The sequence below is a fragment of the Nicotiana tomentosiformis genome, chromosome 8 (assembly GCF_000390325.3).
Source record: "Nicotiana tomentosiformis chromosome 8, ASM39032v3, whole genome shotgun sequence".
NCBI lineage: Eukaryota > Viridiplantae > Streptophyta > Magnoliopsida > Solanales > Solanaceae > Nicotiana > Nicotiana tomentosiformis.
The window spans coordinates 51,182,903-51,198,432 of record NC_090819.1 but is presented as its reverse complement, the minus strand read 5'-3'; the positions used below and the strand labels follow the sequence as shown (position 1 = coordinate 51,198,432).

The window sequence follows — 15,530 nt, the reverse complement described above, 5'->3', positions numbered from 1 at the left end:
AGGACGAGTGTTTGTTTAAGACGGGGAGAACGGAACGACTCGACTGGTCGTTTTGAGTACTATATCCCTGTTCCCAAATTTATTGCTTATTCTATGCTTATTTATGGTTATGTGACTTGATGGGGTGGTTGGTTTGGTTCCGGAGATGTTTCAGAATGAATTGGGATATTTAGTCCCAATGTTGAAAGCTTAAATGGAAAGGGTTGACCGAATGCTAACTTATAGGTAAACGACTCCGTAATTTAGTTTTAGTGGTTCTGATAGCTTTGTATGGTGATTTTGGACTTAGGAGTATGTTCGGATATTAATTTGGAGGTTCGTAGGTTGTTTTGGCTTGAATTGGCGAAAGTTGAAAAAATTGAAGGTTTGGAAGGTTGAGAGTTTGACTAAGAGTTGACTTTATTGATTCCGGGAGAGGATTTTGGTTTTCAAAGTTGGAGTAGGCACGCTTATCATTTATGACTTGTGTTCCTAAATGATGCCCTGTAGCCTCTCGAAGATAGGTATGGACGTCATCATACCGATATGCAAGACTCTACTAGACATTTTCTCATGACTCATAGAACCTATGAACCTAGAGCTCTGATACCAACTTGTCACGACCCAAAACCTGAACCGTCGTGATGGCACCTAACCCGTCCCGCTAGGTAAATCAATTAACAATAAAGCATAATATAATAATACTGATGTGAGTCAAAGATGAGATAACTGAAATTTATACAACTCCCCCAAGGACTGGTAGTACAAGTCATGAGCTTCTAAGATTTAAAATTTACAAAGGTAGTATGAAATAAATACATCATCTGTACGAATGTACATAAACAGATTTTTATAAGTCTAGGGCTACCATGAACAAGAGGCAGTTGTAACTGGAATGCAGGTACGTCTTCAATGCTAGCTTCCTTTATACACAGCAATATCAACATCCAAAATCTGCACGCAAGGTGTAAAAGTGTAGTATGAGTACAACCAACCCCATGTACTCAATAAGTAACAAACCTAACCTTAGGTTGAAAGTAGTGACGAGTTGGGACAAGGGTCAGAGTCCAACTACAATAACCAGCAACAATTTATAACAATATAATAAAAGTGTACATGAAAATAACTTAGAGGTAAGATGCTCAACTCGTTCATAGTTACAAAAAATCGATATGCTTTTCAAGTATGATAGTAAATCCCAGATCTTTCACCAAAAGTCCCAAAAGCATACGAGTAAGTTTGAAAGCTGTGATTTGTCCAAAAACCTTTCAACAATAAATAAGATGTTTTCATTTTCAGATAGCATGAGGAAAATACATCTTTATGCCTATATGTCAAGATACAGGTAAGATCATGAATGTCACCAAAATCGGGTAGTAAAAGGAAATGCATCTCTATGCATGTATCTCAAGTACGCATACCAAATGCAATGTATCTTAGTGATGAACTCAAGTACCCACACTCTCAGAGTACTCAATCTCATGGTCTCACTCTCTCACTCATCACGCTCAATACACAGCACTGTACAGGGCAGATCCAGCCCAACCAAACATAAATACAACCTCACGCTCAGTACTGTATATGGCCAATCCAACCCAGGGAAGATCCATCCCAAATAATATATATATATATATATATATATATATATATATATATATATATATATATATATATATATATATATATATATATATACAACTGACAGTCAGTCACTCAATACTGTATAAGGCCAATCCAGCCCAGGGAAAATTCATCCCTAAATATAAATAATTCGGGCAAGATCCATGCCCAGGGAAGATCCATCCCTCAATATAAATCAATTGCCCTCACTATGGGTGTGCAGACTTCGGAGGGGCTCCATTAGCCCAAGCGCTATAATAAGCCAGATCCAGGCATAAATAAATAAAACATGTTGCGGCGTGCAGCCCGATCCCATAAATATCACTCACAATCAGGCCTTCGGCTCACTTAGTCATCAATCTCTCCAGTCCCTCGGGCTCACAAAGCTCATACTAAGCAGCTCTAATCAATGATATGAGATGTGACAATACACAATAACAGAGACCGAGATATGATATGTAATGATGAATGCGACTGAGTACATAACTGCAATTAAGCAAATAACTCAACAACTAAGAACAACCACTGTGGGTCCAAATAGTACCAGCATATAGCCTAAATATGGATTCTAACACGAATTACAGCTAAAGTGCTCTAACACATAGAGTACGGTAAAAATGTTCAGATAAAATAACTACACAGTTCCATGGAATCGACTAAATCACAATTTACACGGTGTACGCTCACACGCCCGTCACCTAGCATGCGCGTCACCTCAACATCAATCACATAACGATTAATTCGGGGTTTCATACCCTCAGCACCAAGCTTAGAAGTGTTACTTACCTCGAACAAGCCAAATCCAACACCGAGCAAGCCAGACGATGCTCCAGATATGCCATCTCACGCGTACTTCCCTCTGAACGGCTCGAAACTAGCCAAAAGAAACTCAAATACATCAAATAATGCCAAAGGAATCAAACCAATCGATAAAGGTCGAATCTTTACTCAAAAGTCCAAAATCAACCAAAAAGTCCAACCCAGGCCCGCACCTCGGAACCCAACAAAACTTATAAAATTCGATAACCCGTTCAATTATGAGTCTAACCATACTAGTTTCACTCAAATCCGACTCCAAATCGATGTTCAAAACTCAAAAATGCACTTTATAAAATTTTAGACAAAACCCCCCCAAATCTCACTTTTAAAATCATCAACCAATTGTCAAAAATAAAGATAGATTCATGAAATATAATAAAAAATGAGTTGAGAACACTTACCTCAATCTATGTGGTTAAAATTACTTCAAAAACCGTCCAAATCCGAGCTCCCCAACTCAAAATATGACCAAATGAACAAACCCTTGATTTATATGCTTCCGCCCAAATGTTCTGCCTCATTTCTCATGCCAAACGATCCTGAAACTTACTTTTGATGCCTCTAATAGATTTCTTGTGAAATTCCAGTCAAGTTAGGCTTTTGAATCACTCTATTTGACCTTATAATAAAGGAGATATGTTGGTTTCAATATTTGCAAATAGTGCAGATTTTTAAATACGAATTCAGTGGTAATTTCGTAATTAATTTTAAAAATCTGGTAACCCAATTCTTAGTAAAATGACCAAATATTCCTCATACGATGTCGAAACTTAATGATTCCAGTTGCTATAGTTCCACAATTACGATATGGATCTAATGCTTCAATCAAAACAAAAATTGGAGCTCATTTGCTTAATGTGGTACCATTTATGCTTGAAGAAACGATGTCGAAACATAAAAAACGAGCGCAACACAACCCAAACCTATCTGAAACTCACTTGAGCCCCTCGGAACCCCCTACGAACATACCAACAAGTCCCATAATATAACATGGACTTACTTGAGGCCTCAAATCACACATAACAACATCCAAATGACGAATCGCACCTCAATTCGAACTTAACTGAACTTTGGACTTTCAATTTTCAAAACTCTAGCCGAAACATATCAAATCAACCCGGAATGAACCTAAATTTTGTATACAAGTCCCAAATGACATAACAAAGTTATTCCAATTCCCTGAACCATAATTCGAATCCGATATCATCAAAGTCAACTCTCGGTCAAACTTATGAACTTTCCAAACCTTCAAATTTCTAACTTTCGCCAATTTGCACCGAAACTTTCTAGAAATATCCAAATGCAAATCCGGGCATACGCCCGAGTCCAAAATCACCATCCGGATCTAACTAAACCATCAAAAGTCCAATCCGAGGTCAAATACTAAAAAAGTCAAACTTGGCCAACTCTTCTAACTTAAAGCTTCAATCATGAAATTTATTCTTCCAAATCGATTCTGAATAACCTGAAAACCAAAACTGACGATTCACACAAGTCATAATACATCATACGATATTGCTCAAGACTTTAAATAGCTGAACGAAATGCAAATACTCAAAACAACCGATCGGGTCGTTACAAAAAGGTTTAGGGAGGGTGTTATTTTGTTTTGGAATTAATTCAAGGAGCATGGGATTGTGGTCAGAGTGTGTTTTTGGTAGATGGATTACTGAAACTTTTGGGAATAGGTTTACCCAGCTATCATTTGCAAATATTTTATCTAATCTTTCCATAATAAGGTCCATTCTAAATTTTCGATGATTTGCCCAAGTGTATTTACAACCTTTAAAACCTAGATCCATTAGTTTACTATAGTTTATTTTTGCCTAGAGTTTGGCCGCACGTCTCCTGCTTAAATTTTTCATTTGCTTTCATAACATCATTAACACCCCCCCCCCCCCCCAAGAGACTTTCGTCCTTTATAGCTATCAAAAATATTGTTAATGTTATCCCACATTAAATTTTTATTTGTAATATTTATACTAGCATATATAGATGAAAAACGCCAAGGATGTCGGATAGGTGGTACCTCAATCAGAGCATGAATTCCATTCTTTCTCTTGACAAAGTTGTTGACATTCACCAAATTTGTATCCCAAAGGACTACCATACCACCTGATTGACCCTCAGCTGGGACCTCGATCATGTCCGTAAAACTAAAATCATTCATTAAGCTACCATGACTAGTCATTCTAGTTTCAAGGAGGGTGACCATGTAAGGGTGGTGAGTAGCTATCATATCATGAAAGTTCCTTCTAAACTCTTCATTGTTGCCTTCCCTAATATTCCAAATAATGATAGTTTTAGCACGATTCATGGTTTGAGGCAGGGGTTGGTGATGGCCATTCATTTGACTCCCCTAAGGGAATACTAGATTCCTCCTTAGAGAGGGTACTAAAATCATTGCTTGTTTCCCAACAGTGGGATCCTGAGGTGGTCGAATGCCCATGGTGCACTTGAAGAGTGAACTTGGACAAGCTATAATAAGCCTCTTATCCCGTATCTCATCGAATAGAAACACCTTGACTTCGTCTAGGTTTGAGGATTCCACCATTAATTCTCCTATTAGGTTGATGGGTTCTTCCATCCCCTCCTCTATTGGGATTTCTAGATCCTGGGGCATTGGTGGTTATGGGACCTGGTGACCCATGGATCTTAGGTTTACTGAAATTTGTGTTTGCATGTGGCTTAGGGTTAGATCCCACGACATCAAGATAGGGTTGAGTGAAATCATCTCCTGGTGAGGGAAGAATGATAGGTTTAGCCCCTTGTTTTAAGGTAAGTATGGATTTTGATTGTAGTAGGGTGGGAGGTTCCATTGTGCATGCATTGCTTGGATTAGGTTATTGTTCATCCCCGGTGAAAGTAGTTGTATTATGTTGTTAACCCAAATGTGGTTAATATAGTTTTTCATTGCTAGATGAAGACCCTCGGATACTAGTTGTGCTAGGAATTGTGGATTTTGGATTAAGATGATACTCTCCTGACCATTGATGTTGAGTTGAAGTGAGACACCCCTCCCCATTAATTCTAGTTCTATCCATGATGTTGGATGGTGATCCTAGGGAAGGGGGGTTGTGCATATATTAGGGGTAGGTTTGCTAACTGGGGAGGAAAAGGTGGGAGGTTGTCCATCGTTTTAGTTCGTTGGTTTCTTAGAATTTGGATGAGTCTGAATCTCCTCCGGTGGTTGAGAAGAATTCTTGGCATTGTATTGAGGTAGAGGTTGGTGATTTAAGGGGTTGGGGATGGAGGGAGTAGGAATGATTACTTTTATTTCCATGGCATCCGAAGGGTTTAGCGTGTTTGGATTAATAGAGGATTTTGCATGCGGTTGATTTGGCACGTGTATCGATGTAGGTGACATTTGTTTAATGAACTATTTTTGTTTGGACGAGTATATTTTGGCATGCACTGAGGTATGCCTAATTGATTGGGGGTTATTGTTGATAAAGAGTTTAGGATCATCATTAACTCTATTAATTGGGTTGGCATCACTGTTTGATTGGGTTTGGGGGTTAAAAAAGCTAGGCCCATTAGTATTATGAATTTGTCGTCTAGTGGATTAAGAGAGTTGAGCATTTTTGTCTTTAGCGGTTGGTTCATGGATGAGTTGTTAGTGGTATTATGGTTATTACCACTAAAGGTATTATCCAAAACCATTTGCTGTTTGTCTAAGTTAATGGCCGAAAAGCGGTTTTTTGTTTCAATGTGATTATCATCACTTGAATTAATAGATAGATTTTGATCGTGGACAGTTATTAAAATATTATTAAGCATAGTGCTATAGTCCTTAGGAATATATCTTAATATTTGGGTGAAACTGTACTTACCTGTTGCAGCATTGAATAATTTGACATCAATACCTGAATCTTGGTTCTTGCTTACTGCCTCTTTTATTTTTGTTGGAGTAGATTTCTTACTTCTTGTGAATGGCACTGTATGCTAGCCATCCTCTTGTGTTGCTCTTGTTGTTGAGTTGTTGTTGTTTGAATATTCCATTGGCATTGACATTGATTCTTTGTTCGTGGGTTTCTTGTAGATGCATGTGTTAGATTTATGGCCTAGCCTGCCACATGTTTTGCATAGGAAGTGGTCTGTTTCGTATTGAATTAATTGTTTATGTGTACCGATATTAATAAATATTTCCACTGGCTCTTCGATTGGTAATTCTATACACAATCCGGCATATCTGCCTCGCACGGATGATGAGGTGCATGCATCCACCTTTAATAATCTTCCTATGGCTCCCCCTAATTTTTGAAGCATTAAACCGTCGTAAAATCCAGTTAGTAATTGAGGAAGTCTCACCCATACTGCTGAAAAAGTTTGTTTAGCTTCCGTTGCAACAAAATTTGGTTGCCACCTTTGTACTGAGAGAAAATTGCCCTAGATAAACCATGGGCCTTTTTGGAGGACCAAATTCATACTTTCTTCTTTTTGTAATTTGACAATAAAGTAGTCGTTTCCCAGATCGATGAGAGGAAAGTTTTCATTAATTTTCCATAACTCTTGGATTTTCCGTTTCAAAAATTGACGGAGGAATCTTTTGCCTTGGAGTTTTATTATTAGAGAATATTTCCATGGATGGTATATTCTCTGTCTGTCCTCTAAGGCTATAGGTATAGTGATGGAACATCTCTCGTTTTCCTTTAGGGGTGGGGTTTCCGTTTCATGTTCTTGAATATCCATTGGGAGGACGAGGGATGATAAGGGATTTGCAGTGATATTAATAGTTTCATCCTTCCCCAAGAGTTTGTCCTTGAAAGATGGGAAGGGAGAATTTATTGTGACGGTTGGATTATTCGAAGCTTAGTCTTCATTGATTTGAATAGAATTTTTGCTATCCGGTAGTTTTGGAGGGATTCGTAACGGATCTTGATCAGTGGTAGTAGTAGTCATTGGAATTGGGGGTTGAGAAATATTACAAGAAAAACTAGTAGTTAGAGAGAAGGAAGACGTTCTCTTTCAGCTTCAAGTAAGAGATACCAATTGTTTCTTATGTTTTTAAAACTCTTCAACTTTATTTCTTATTAAATTATATTCAAATTAGTTTCAAAATGATTAATTGTGTACTAATGTTGGCTTGCCTAGCAAGTGGATATTAGGCGCCATCACGATCCCGAAATTGAGATTTCGGATCGTGACAAATAACGTATAGCTCGTCAAAGATTAAACTAAATTGGCATCATTTGGTAGTTAATATACAACAAAGAGAGAAAGTCTTTATAAAATTTTCTTAAATCATGTCTCATACACATCAGCGGAAAGTCTTAGATGACTTTCTGAGTACACATGGCTTTCTGCCTCAAATTTATAAAATTTTGAACACCTCAACTATTATACGAGTAACTGTTACCTCCCTATAATATGCCTCATATAGGGAGATGAGATAAATCACATAAATTTTTGCTTCTTATTGTATTAGCACATTTTATTGACGTCTAAGCCATACCTCCTGATACTTGACACAGATTGCAACCATCATATATTTCCTACATAATAGGCGAATCTATATGTAGAGTGATTGACACTATGACAAAGTGGGGAAATATAAGTTTCAAAATTCTTTCTTTTTTTCTTAAGTTTCGTGCTCAGTCAAACAACATCATATAAATTTAGACAGAAAGAGTAATAAGTAGCCAACTCTAAAAACTAATTCCGCTAATAATAGAATTGCAAAAGTGAGATTAACGGAGAAGACATATTTTTCTTGTTGGTCCTGCGGCAACAAGTACAGTCGGGTAAAATGTTTTAGCCGAATAGATAGTTTTTGTAACAAACTTTCATATGAGTAATTACGGGTAATTATTTTGGATTGTGTGGGCATTTAGTATAGTTTTTCCTAAAAGATACTTTAGCATTGTTAATGTAGCATTAGACTATTTCTTGTTTGAGGATATGGGCTTGGTAACGCAGCAGCCCACTATAAGGAACAGCTAACTAGTATTTATATATATATTATTACTCCTAATCGCATTGGCGCCCCTAAATCATACAAGAACCTTTTTTAGTCAAATCGATCCCATCTATACATATGGTGGGGGTTAGACAAGGAAACCAACCTGTCCATTACTCACAAAATGATATTTGTCCTTACCTTTTTGTGTAGCGCTCATCTTGTACAAAATGTGGCGTATGTCACAGTGAAGAAGATCTCATTTTTTCCTGCTGGGCTAAACCGGCCACAGATATAATTCGGTTTGGATCAAATAGTATGGTTTTTTCCAAAAATAAACTTTAACTATTAAGATATTACACCTTATATGTAGGCTCCAATCTTTTTAGTTATCAATATCGGACTTTGTTCGTACACCAAGTAATATTTCTCTTGAACTAAGTTTCACGTGACTAATCAGAACGATTCAAGGGGCTCTTCCTCGAACTATGTTCCACGTGATCTATTACCACGATCCATGAGTCAATTTTCGAGATTCATTGCGACCATCTTTATCGTCAGGGTATTTGTGACAACTGAAGCCCACAACTAGCTTCTTTTATTTGTGTGCGTCTCCGAGTTCGTAAGGGGAAGTAAACCGAGTCCGACGATATCACTCTGTTATCATTATACTATTTTTGTCGAACCTTAGCTCTGATACCAATTAGTGGGCTATACCAACTTACAGATACTCTTAAAATTATGTGATATTGTCCGCTTTGGACTAAGCTCGCACGATTTTCCCAAAAGGCCTCATGCCATTAAGATATTCTTATACCTTATATATAAATTCACAATCTTTTCAACTATCGATAACTTTGTTCGCACCCCAACATTCTCATAGCACTAGTATTTGCCAGAGTGCCAGCTACATTATTGGCCTCTTTATTTTCATTTGAAATATGCCCCTTAAACAAAAGATCTCGGATTTATAGGATTAAACTCCTAACTTGCTATACCACATCAATGTCTCAATTAAGCATGTTGAAAATCATATAGAACTTAATAATGATTTAGTGACCTTAGATATTATTGGGATTGAACTTATTGGATGGTAAATTAGTTTAGCCAGATTTTATTTGATGGATAAACTAAAACTTTTGCAGTTGTCACACACATCATATTTTGCACATGCTTCTGTTTTTTTTTTTTTCTAATTTATTTTTATGATCTTTTATTGGGCAATTAATGATCTTGTATTAGGCAGTTTTCAGTTTGGCTTGTATGACTGATTAATACAGAGACTACGAGCGTTGAGAAAATGTGTTTAAGAAAGTTTGAGACGAACCGCTTAATTAAGACAAAAGAAAAAGAATTCCAAAGGGGCGGAAGAGTTGAAGGCATTTTAACATTACTTCCTCTCCTTCCAAAAAAAAAAAGGAAGAGGAAGAGGAAGAGCTTTTTTTTAAAGTTGCTGAAATTATGAATATACTATTATTTAAAGAGGAAAGAGATCATAGGGATGCCATTTCACTTGAAAATAAATGACAAAATAGTCAATCACTGATAAGTCCAGGGGCGAAGCTATGTTGGCCCAATGGTGGTCAACTAACCACCATTCGTCGAAAAGTTATACTATGTATAAGATAAAATATTACTTGTTATTGATTAAAAATAGACTTTGAACACCCTTGCATAGCCCCCTGGCAAAGGGTGTTCAAAATTTGAACACCCTTATTGAATTTTCTGGCTTCGCCACCGGATAAGTCAACTTGTTTGCAGTGAGTTAAACATAAAAACCTATTGTTAACTTACGTTTGCATTTAAAATCTTCTGTTTTCGAATTAAAAAAAAGAAAATCAAAATAATAATTTGAGTTTCAAAGGTGCTTTGCGGCTGAAAAGAAAAGAAAGTTATATATAAAGTAGAGAGATACTTTTAATGGTGTAAGGTCTTTTAAGAAAAATTATATGAACTTGGTTCAAAACGGACAATATCTTACCGTGTTAAAAGTATTATTCGGTTAACTGAGCCCAACATAAACTTTAATTTTCTTCCAAGCAGAATGTTTCATCAATTTGTTCATCATCTCGATTGAGAAGTTTTACAATAATATATATTTGATGACTAGGGAAGATGGTTCAGAACGTATTTTTCGCATGAGAATGAGATACTCATATCACGTTTTTTAGCCATTAATCTTGGAATCTTCTGATTTTCCAGTGCAAATTTGGAGACAAGGTCAATTATAACAGTTTCCAGTGAAATAAAGTTTTTTATTTGGTCAAAAAGATAATTATATATAGATATTAGCTGTTCCTTATAGTGGGCTGCTGCGTTACCAAGCCCATATCCTCAAACAAGAAATAGCCTAATGCTACATTAACAATACTAAAGTATCTTTTTAGGGAAAACTATACTAAATGCCCACACAATCCAAATTAATTACCCGTAATTACTCATATAAAAGTTTGTTACAAAAACTACCTATTCGGCTAAAATATTTTACCCGAACTACCTATCCCTTTTTCCCTTTTACTCCATTTCCTTTCCCCTTTAAAGTGAAAAGTCCCAGAGCTTTCTCATTTGATAGTCATTTTTCATGTAATCTCATTACTTTTCTGTCAAAATTCCATGCTTGCTCGGATTTGCATTTCATGTATTTTTGCTTAAATTAAAATTTTACAGATTTTCTTAAAGTGTTCAAATCCACCATTCAAGGACCTTGAAACTTGAAACTCATATAATGAGTTTGTTGAGTTTGTAGTTGTTCTGATATGATCGCCTGGAGTTTGTTTGAAATGTTGATTAGGGGTTGTGGCTAAAGTTTGGGACAAGTTGATGGAGATTTTGCAGTGGAGTTGTGAAATTTTGGTTGAAATTAAGTTAAACTTGCGAAGGATACTAATTTGTACTGTATACCAAAATGGTATACCTATATATCAGCTTTGTATCATATAATACAAAGCTCTTTTTTGAAGTAACGAACTAGTCCTCTATTGTACTATGTCAGTATGTGATATATACTCTGTGGATAATATAGAGGATTGAGGAGTATTTTTAAGAAGAAGTGATTCAGTCCTCTATGATATCCTATCAATATATAATATATACCAGATTAGTATCATTGAGACTAAATTTGGATTAAAGTTGAGTTGAACTGGAAAAGAAGAATTTGTATTGTATACTAAAATGATATACTATATACAATTATGGGTATACAGCTCTTTCAAGTGGAATATTGTTACAGTATACTAACAAAACGAAAGACCGCTACGGTATCACAATATTTCACCTGAAACTTGATTAAAAATACATTTACCCAATAGTATACCCCTACGGTATCACAATATACCATAAGAGTATATAGTTATACTGCAATAATTTACGTAATAGTATACATATATACCGAAACAATATACTATAATAATATGCAATTTTTCAGCAAAATTTAAATTAAAACATAGTTACCTAACAATATACCGCTATTGTATCACAATATACTGTAAGAGTGTACTATAATAGAGTATATAGGTATACTGTAACAGTATACTATAATAGTATACATATATACTGAAATGCTATGTGGGTAGGGTTGCGTAATTAGATTATGTGACAACTGATATTATTTCAGCTTAATAATTAAATTTTAAAAAAAATTAAACTCTTTGCATACAATTGTATAGCATGTTGGTATAGCTATATACTATATTGGTATCATATGTTAGCTGGAACATTTTTTGGTTGTATTAGCTACATTTAATTGGTACACTATTTGATTTTTCTTTAGTAATAGTAGAATAGTACAGTTGTCACGACCTAATTTTTCCTCCGTTTGGTATCGTGATGACACCTAGTCTTAGGGAGTAGGTAAGCCTAACATTAATTGAAACAACAATATTATTTAAATAACATCTAACAATTTAAATAGAAATCTCTTACAATTCCCAAAACCGGTAGTACAAGCCATAAGCTCTACATAGTGTTTGCTAAAAAACCTCTAAATACAACTGTCCAGAAATAGAAATAAACAGTGCAAAACAAAAACTTGAAGGTAACTCCAAACCTGCGAACGCAGTAGCAGGTTTACCTTGAGTCTCCACAGCAGCAGTCCACACAGCTAGCTAACGAACAAGTACCCGGATCTACATAAAAATGTACAGAAGTATAGAATGAGAACACCACAGCGGTTCCCAGCAAGTATCAAAACTAACCTCGGTGGAGTAGTGACGAGGAATAGTTAAGACACCCACTGGTCAAATAAACTGAACAGGTATAAGTATATGAACAACAGAAGTATGATGTCTACATAAAGACTATGCAATATGGCTCACAATACAGTAATGGAAACCAGGAAGAAAACAACAAGTATCAGCGGAATATCATGAAAATGACACAGACAAAGTGAATGGAGCACAACTTAAATTCAGAATCACAAATACAGCAAGGACAAGTAATAACTCAGCGACTACAACCGCTTTTACATCAGGTTTTAGTCAACAACTCTACGAGGTACCGAACCTCGGACAAATCACAACTCACGGGTCTCAATACCTGAACCCTAACACTTGGCATCTTGTGCCCTCATAACCGCACTGACGACACACGTACCAATAGAGTCATTCTCACATAGAAGGCAAGTAAACAAGGGTGAACATCTATGCTCAACAATATCAAGAACACCTCTTGTCCGATAAGAGTGCTTAACTACGTGTATGCTTGTGCAAGTGTCCTACCATAGTCCATATCAGCAAATAAGCAGAAGGAAAAAGAACAAACAACACGTAGAATATTTTCTCACAACTTTCATAAGATAAAGCTCGCACAGGTACGTATACCACTACACAAATATCAACAACAAGAATGGCCCCAGGCTACAAATCATCACAATTCAATCCCCGACACAGCCACCTTGTCTCGCTACGTATGCAGTAATAAAGTAAGTACCCGCCTTGTCTTGCCACATGTGCATAACAATGTTCCTACCTTGTCTCGCCACATGCACAACCCCTCCCCCCCCCACACACACACACATACATACACACACACACATATATATATATATATATATATATATATATATATATATATATCCCGCCTTGTCACACCGCATGTGCAAATATCAATAGTAATGATAGCACGGCAAAAACCTCGTGCAACCCCATACAACAACCGCACGGCAGAAACCTCATACATCACAATAATAATAACTGCACGGCAGAGACCTCGTGCTTTACCACAACAAGTACAATAGCAACAATGACAATAATACAACGTACGACAAGTAAATTAACTCAAGAACTTTAAATCACAAAGAAACGGTAGAACCAATTCACAAGGAATAACCACAGTAAAGAATGCTAGGCGTAAAGAAAACAGCTCAACAAGGGAAAACTAATATGTAGCAACGATCCCATAATATACATTTCAACAACAGGGAATTTAACACGAGTCAAATAATTCCAAATAAAACAAGTCGACTAAGTTATATGATATCTAAAACTTCTTTTAAGGTTGAAGAATTTCGAAGGATATTCAACAATTCAATTAAGGATAAGCAGCGAAAAGATAATCATAACCTCAATTAAGACTGAACAAATTATAGGATGAGATAATAATAATTCCAAATAAAGATAAGCAGTTATGAACAGATAGCATGACAATAGAGGAGGTAAAATCTTAAGTTAAGTCAAATAAGAGTCAAATAGGCAATAAGAGTGAATACTGAAAGCAATTAATTCTAATTAAAGCATGTAGAGGTGAAACTAGTAAATAGGAACTTAATCATATCAAGAACAACTTCATACTCAGTGAATATAAGGACCTAAGAACCCAAAAAGGCTAACTTTCCACAAATAAGTCTGAGCACGCACTCGTCACCTCGCGTACACATACTACAATCAACATAGAAGACTCAAATCCTAAGGGAAAATTCCCCACACAAAGTTAGGCAAGATACTTACCTCGAACCAAGCTCAAACAATCGGTCACAATGCCTTTCCCATAAATATCCGACTCCGAATGGCCCAAATCTAGCCAAAATAATTACATATCATAAATACAACTATAATAGGCTAATCTAATTAATGAAATCAAGATTTTAATAAAAATTTTGAAATCTATCCTAAGAAGTCGACCCAAGCCCACGTCTCGGAATCGGGTAAAAATCATAAAATACGAACACCTATTCACTCACGAGTTCACTCATACCAAAATTATCCAAATCTGATGCCTAAATCCCAATCAAAACTCAGAAATTCGATTGAAAAACGTTTTTTCCATTTTCCCAACTATTCAACCCAAATCCGAAATTAAATGGAGAACACAACTATAGATTAATGGAATACAACCAAAAACGAGTTAGGAATCATTACCCTAAAGCTTCATCTGAAAATCCCTCGAAAATTCGCCAAATTCCGAGCTCTCAAGTCCAAAAACGAAGAATGAAATCAAACCCTCGAATTTCTCTTTTCTGCCCAGGCGTGACCGCACCTGCGACATAATTAGCTGCATCTGCGCACCCGCAGGTGCGCATGTCCAACCGCACCTGCACTTCCTCTCGCTTCAGCGTCCCAGAATCCGCTTCTGCGGAGCCGCTGATGCGCACAAATTCTCCGCACCTGCGGAGACTGCCAAGTCCATCTCTTCTTGCACCTGCGCCTCCATCTTCGCACCTGCGGCCATCGCACATGCGCCCAAGGTCCGCAGGTGTGATTACACCAGAATGCAGACCTCTTCACAACCATGAAAAACCATCCGAAACTCGTCTGAAACACACCTCGGGCCCCCGGGACCCCGTCCAAGCATAAAACCAAGTTCCATAACCTAATACGGACTCGCTTGAGGTCTCAAACCACATCAAATAACGGCAAAACTACGAATCAAACCAAGAATTGAACTTAAGAACTTTCAAATCTTCCAACTTCTAAAACTCGCGCCGAAACCTATCAAATCAACCCAGAAAGACGTCAAATTTTGCAGGCAAGTCCCAAATAATATAGCGGAGCTGTTCTAACTCTCGGAATCGCATTCTGACCCTGATATCAAAAAATCCACTTCCGGTCCAAATCTCCAAAAATTCGACTTTCGCCATTTCAAGCCTAAATCAGCTACGTACCTCAGACTCACAGTCCGGACACGCTCCTAAGTCCAAAATCACCCAACGGAGCCAACAGAACCGACGGAACTCCATTCCGGAGTCGTCTTCACATAGTTCCAACTACGGTCAAAATCC

General features: G+C 36.8%; 1 long non-coding RNA gene across 2 annotated transcripts; it reads right to left on the bottom strand.

Moving 5' to 3' along the window:
- Positions 1-700: 700 nt before the first annotated feature.
- On the bottom strand, positions 701-7,221 carry LOC104094541 (uncharacterized). 2 transcript variants are annotated; one of them, XR_011410318.1, is made up of 4 exons: positions 4,448-7,221; positions 2,820-3,896; positions 2,386-2,473; positions 701-933 (listed from the first exon to the last, which is right to left on the bottom strand). It is a non-coding gene; the product is annotated as an uncharacterized lncRNA (long non-coding RNA). The 2 variants fall into 2 exon arrangements; XR_685926.3 differs by having other exon boundaries at positions 2,820-7,221.
- Between the last annotated feature and the right edge of the window lie 8,309 nt (positions 7,222-15,530).